Raw genomic sequence first — 6000 nt, 5'->3', positions numbered from 1 at the left:
AATAATCATATTCAAACTTTGGTTCAATTTCTATAACTATAACAATCTTATTTCAAGTGATGATCTTACTTGAACTTGTTTTCGTGTCATGATTCTGCTTCAAGAACTTCGAGCCATCCAAGGATCTGTTGAAGCTAGATCCATTTTTCTCTTTTCCAGTAGGTTTATCCAAGGAACTTAAGGTAGTAATGATGTTCATAACATCATTCGATTCATACATATAAAGCTATCTTATTCGAAGGTTTAAACTTGTAATCACTAGAACATAGTTTAGTTAATTCTAAACTTGTTCGCAAACAAAAGTTAATCCTTCTAACTTGACTTTTAAAATCAACTAAACACATGTTCTATATCTATATGATATACTAACTTAATGATTTAAAACCTGGAAACACGAAAAACACCGTAAAACCGGATTTACGCCGTCGTAGTAACACCGCGGGCTGTTTTGGGTTAGTTAATTAAAAACTATGATAAACTTTGATTTAAAAGTTGTTATTCTGAGAAAATGATTTTTATTATGAACATGAAACTATATCCAAAAATTATGGTTAAACTCAAAGTGGAAGTATGTTTTCTAAAATGGTCATCTAGACGTCGTTCTTTCGACTGAAATGACTACCTTTACAAAAACGACTTGTAACTTATTTTTCCGACTATAAACCTATACTTTTTCTGTTTAGATTCATAAAATAGAGTTCAATATGAAACCATAGCAATTTGATTCACTCAAAACGGATTTAAAATGAAGAAGTTATGGGTAAAACAAGATTGGGTAATTTTTCTCATTTTAGCTACGTGAAAATTGGTAACAAATCTATTCCAACCATAACTTAATCAACTTGTATTATATATTATGTAATCTTGAGATACCATAGACACGTATACAATGTTTCGACCTATCATGTCGACACATCTATATATATTTCGGAACAACCATAGACACTCTATATGTGAATGTTGGAGTTAGCTATACAGGGTTGAGGTTGATTCCAAAATATATATAGTTTGAGTTGTGATCAATACTGAGATACGTATACACTGGGTCGTGGATTGATTCAAGATAATATTTATCGATTTATTTCTGTACATCATGTAGCGACCCGACCAAATCGTCATTGACGGCGCCGACTACTTAGGTCCCGTTACGTGGTCGTAGTCCCTATATGAGACTCGTTTGACCAAAATTATGTCGCGTTCATTTGAAAGGTACAAGACTTGCAAGTTTAGTTTACAAAACCGTTCGACAACAAGTCTAAGTTTACAAAGGTCATAAAGTATAATTGAAATAACTTGCGACATAATATAAGTTGAAAAACACAGTTGCTATAAATAGCGTAAGTATGTAAACAAAAGTTTGAATCCAAAAGTGCTATCCCTAGCGTAAGTATGTATGTATGCTTGACTCCAATCAAGTAATCAAAGAGTGCGGAAGCATGTATCAAGTAGCCAAGTATGAACCTGAGAAAACATGTAGAAAACTGTCAACGAAAAACGTTGGTGAGATCATAAGTGTATTTGTAAAAGTATACTTTGAACCACAATAGTTTGTATAGATGATTATCCAAATCGTATTTATTCCGAAGAATGTAGTTTGTATTGCGAGCACCCAATTACCAAAGCTTAACTGAATCTTCCCTCTGAATTTTGAATATAGTGTTAGAACATACACTATGCACGTTGAAATTATATTTCATCCACTAACGGTAGCGAACCGTCTGAATGAGGGTTCGTTAAACCCGTATGGCCACACAACATAATCACTCGCTTACACTTACACCCTGCAAGTGGAACTAATGATAATTGGATTGAGGACTTTTGTTCTAACTCGTCTGTATCCTTGTATTCGTATTTGTGTTCAAAGTATAAAAGTATGAAAAGTATATATATACATGTGAAATGTATATAAGTATGTAATGTATATGTTTCTCAGCCCACGATTTAAAAGAATAAAAGTTGTTGAAAAGGTGGGACTATGATCTCACCTCGAGTGCACGAGTAATAAATGTACTTCACAAAGTAAACGTGTGCATGAATGTTGCTTAGCCTTGACCTAAACAAGTAAATTGTATCAATTAACCGGTTACGACACAAGGTCGGGTGAAATGTGTTCAATTAGTCCTATGGCTCGTTACGACTCGAATAGTATAGCATGTGAATCACGTTGTCAAGTTTCATGCAAGAATCAAGTATAAAAGCATGTTAGAACGATTGTAATAAAGTTTGAGTTGACATTTCAAAACCTTACCATTAGAAAGGAAATCTTATTACGTTTCCAACGATATTTGATTCATCGAAAACGGAGTTACGGTCAAAAAGTTATGGCCAAAACAAGTTTGCTGAAGTTCGGATGAAACAGGCAATTGTCGCGGCGCGACAAATTGCTCCGCGGCGCGACAAATGCCTATTTTGAAGGTCAGAAAGCCTGAAAAACATGTTCTAAAATCACCCTTTGGGCCACGGCGCGACAAATTGCTCCGCGGCGCGACAATGGCCGTGGCCTGGTACCAGGTCAGTTTCAAATGTTCAAGTCTTGGTCAAAACTTCAAACAACCATAAAACGCAAACCGTAAACAACTAGAAGACGTATCTTATACCGTTGGAAAGCTCTTTTGACAAGGAACACAACTAAACATGTTTCATCAAACAAAAACAACATTTTCCATAACCGATTTCTCGTCAAGTGATCATTTAAAAGTCCATTTTCAAAGTTTCAAGTTCATCAATTGCATTTTAAGTTTCGGGAATCCAATTTACACATACGATATGCCGTTTCGAAGGTAATTAAGCATACATTACAACTAATCACTAACAATTAACATTCCATGGCATTCAAGCATCAAAAGTTCATGTCAAGGACTATCAAACCCTAGTCAAACATCACAAAATCAATATTCATGTTTTTGAAGTTTTCTTAATCAACCTACGCATCAAAACGAAGCTAGTGATACTAGTAACACAATTAAAACATGCACTTTAACAATCTAACAACATTAACTCATCCAAAATCAAGGATTAAGCAAACCCATTTCAAGTTCATGCTAGTTACTCCAAAAACAACAAATCGAGCAAACCAAACATATATTCATGTTAGACTTGAGCCATAGACACTAACTAACACCATTTCAAATTAAAAACACGAATTTAGAGAAATCTAGAGTTTTAGAAATGTTACCCAAAATGGATGAAATTGGTACCAAATCGAAGAGGATGATGAGAGGATCACGAATATGTAATTTGTTTTGAAGTTTGCTTCCCGATCCGAATTTAGATGATGAATTATGTTTGTGTTCTTGAGAGAAAAGAAAGAAAGAAAGAGAGAGATGGAGGGATTGAATGGTGGAGAAAATGGGTTGACTAGTTGACCTAGTCAACTAGTTTGCCCATTTGGCAACTCCGGTCCCTCGAGTTTCAAAGCGGGTGCGGGAATTAACCAAACGAAATATTTTAAAAACGCTCGAGTAGACGAGTGATGTTATAATTAAATAACGAGAATATTATAAACGTTAGTCAACGGAAATTGAGAATTTAAATAGCGAAAGATATTATTTAAAAAAAAACGGTGTTAAAAATAAATTTAACGGAAAAACGCGGGATGTTACATTATCCACACCTCAAAAGAAATTTCGTCCCGAAATTTAGTTGGAAGTAGTAGTTGTTGAATCTTACTCGAGATCTTGCTTTGTAAATTCTACGAATAGGTGAAGGTACGTCCTTGAGTATTTCCACGAATTTTGACGGTCGGGATCATATGTTGTTTTAAGGTTTGGCTTCCATGATTCATGGTTTCAATCGGTCCTCCTAGGAAGTGAGGTTTATCGTCGATAGTGAGTTCATCAAAGGAGATAACAAGTTCTCGTTTCGCAAAACACGTCTTTGAGTTGATACATCGAATGTAGGATAAACGGAGACTCAAAATGGGTCGGAAAATCTAAACGGCTAGCAACGGGTCCAAAACTCCCCAAGATTTCAAAAGGATTAAAATATCACGAATTTTGTTTTCTATGTTTCCCGAAACGGACTACACCTCCTCAAGGTGCGACTTTTAACGTGACGCGGTTTCCCACGTGGAATTTGAAATGTTTACGTCTAACATCGGCGTAGCTCTTGGTGATTACGAGTCGCGTAGGATTTTACCTGAATATGAATAAATTTTCTCGGTTGCTCATGAATAAACTCGGCCCCGGTGAATTGATCATCGTTTACTTTGTTCGACAAAAGAGAATGACGTTTCCGGTCACGTGTGGTTTCAAAAGGAGTGACGTTAAAACTCGAATGAAAATCATTGTAGTACGGGGATTCGGTTAAAGGAAAATACTTGTCTCAAGTAAATTTGAAGTTGGTAATACAAATTCGTATTATGGTTTTCAAGACTTAAATCGTATGTTTGTTCGGTCCGTCGGGTTGTGGATGGTACGCGGTACTCATGTCTAAATGCGGTCCCGAGGCTTTTTGTAAGGTACTCCAAAATCTAGAAGTGAAACGAGGATCTCGATCCGAAACGGGGTATATTTCCCTAAGGCATATTGAACACGTTTGCTAGGAATTGAAAACGTTAGCTAGGACAAGTTTCTCAAGAAAATTCGCGTCGCGGAAGATTCGTCGGTTTCCAAAAACGTTCGTCGGAACTATTCACCCTCGAGGTGAATACTAGTATAACGTGGCGAGTCTCCCTCCATTGAGAATTTAAAATGAAAGATTTCCTGAACCAGAATTACGAGTATAAGGCGAGAGAAGTTTCCGCCTCGATGCGAGCATAACGAGTAAATTGTAGTTAGTCAACAAGACTGCGCGAGGACGAGCTAGTACACCCGTGTGACATACGGTTGAAGTCGAATGGAATCGGTAATTCATTCGGAAGCATAAATATAATTTGTCAATAATTGAAGGTGTATCCCCGGTATGGTTGTTATAAATATTCTCGGAGTTTTCGGATGTCCAAACCTGAAAAGATGAAGTCATGTACATGGCACATGGTGGTGTTTAGGTTGATCGAGTCTAACCACTATCACGTGTCACTAGAACTTTGGTATGTCTTACCGTAATATAACCACGTTGATCGAGTGTCGTTATATTACGCTAACTCATACCTCCATTCCCACATCACTCTATAGATTCAAGTTCGTGTCATCGCGAAAATCTAAAATGAACAAAATGTAACGACGTCTCAAACGTGACTCGTATTAAATCGAAATAATTTCTGTAAATCTAAGGAAGCGTTTCCCCGTGGGAAGTGTATAAATGATTGTTCACGTCAAATCGGTTCGATTCAAACAATATTGTATTTAGGTATGAAAAGAGTAACGAGTCATGATAACAAGTAATACGCAACCGTAGCGATAAATGTTGATGACGATACTCACCTAGAGTAGTGATGGTAGTAACACCAAAAAGTAGATAGTAAGAAACACCAGTGGGAAACCGATAGTAAGTTGAAACGGTGGCAAATAACAATCCGGAAGACAGAGTTCCCGAACAAGTGTGACTAATGAAGTCGTCGTCTTCTATACATGTATGAATCATGAATTTACGTGTGTTACCAAAAAGTGGCGGAATACGAGTTCGTATGATGAAGGTTGGGTACCATTAAAAAGTTTTCCTAAGAATGATTCAAGTATAATGCACAAGTAGTCAAGTAAGTGCTATCTATAGCAAATGTATGTCAGAATGCAATGATTAACTATCCGGTTGTAGTCTAGACTCACTAATGCGTCCTAACGACTCTGTTAGACACACTAATGCACGTCCTAGTTCCCTACAACCAACGCTCTGATACCATCTGTAGCGACCCGACCAAATCGTCATTGACGGCGCCGACTACTTAGGTCCCGTTACGTGGTCGTAGTCCCTATATGAGACTCGTTTGACCAAAATTATGTCGCGTTCATTTGAAAGGTACAAGACTTGCAAGTTTAGTTTACAAAACCGTTCGACAACAAGTCTAAGTTTACAAAGGTCATAAAGTATAATTGAAATAACTTGCGACATAATATAAGTTGA

Source organism: Rutidosis leptorrhynchoides, chromosome 9, assembly GCF_046630445.1.
Source record: "Rutidosis leptorrhynchoides isolate AG116_Rl617_1_P2 chromosome 9, CSIRO_AGI_Rlap_v1, whole genome shotgun sequence".
Taxonomy (NCBI): Eukaryota; Viridiplantae; Streptophyta; class Magnoliopsida; order Asterales; family Asteraceae; genus Rutidosis; species Rutidosis leptorrhynchoides.
Note: the sequence above shows the minus strand (reverse complement) of the source record.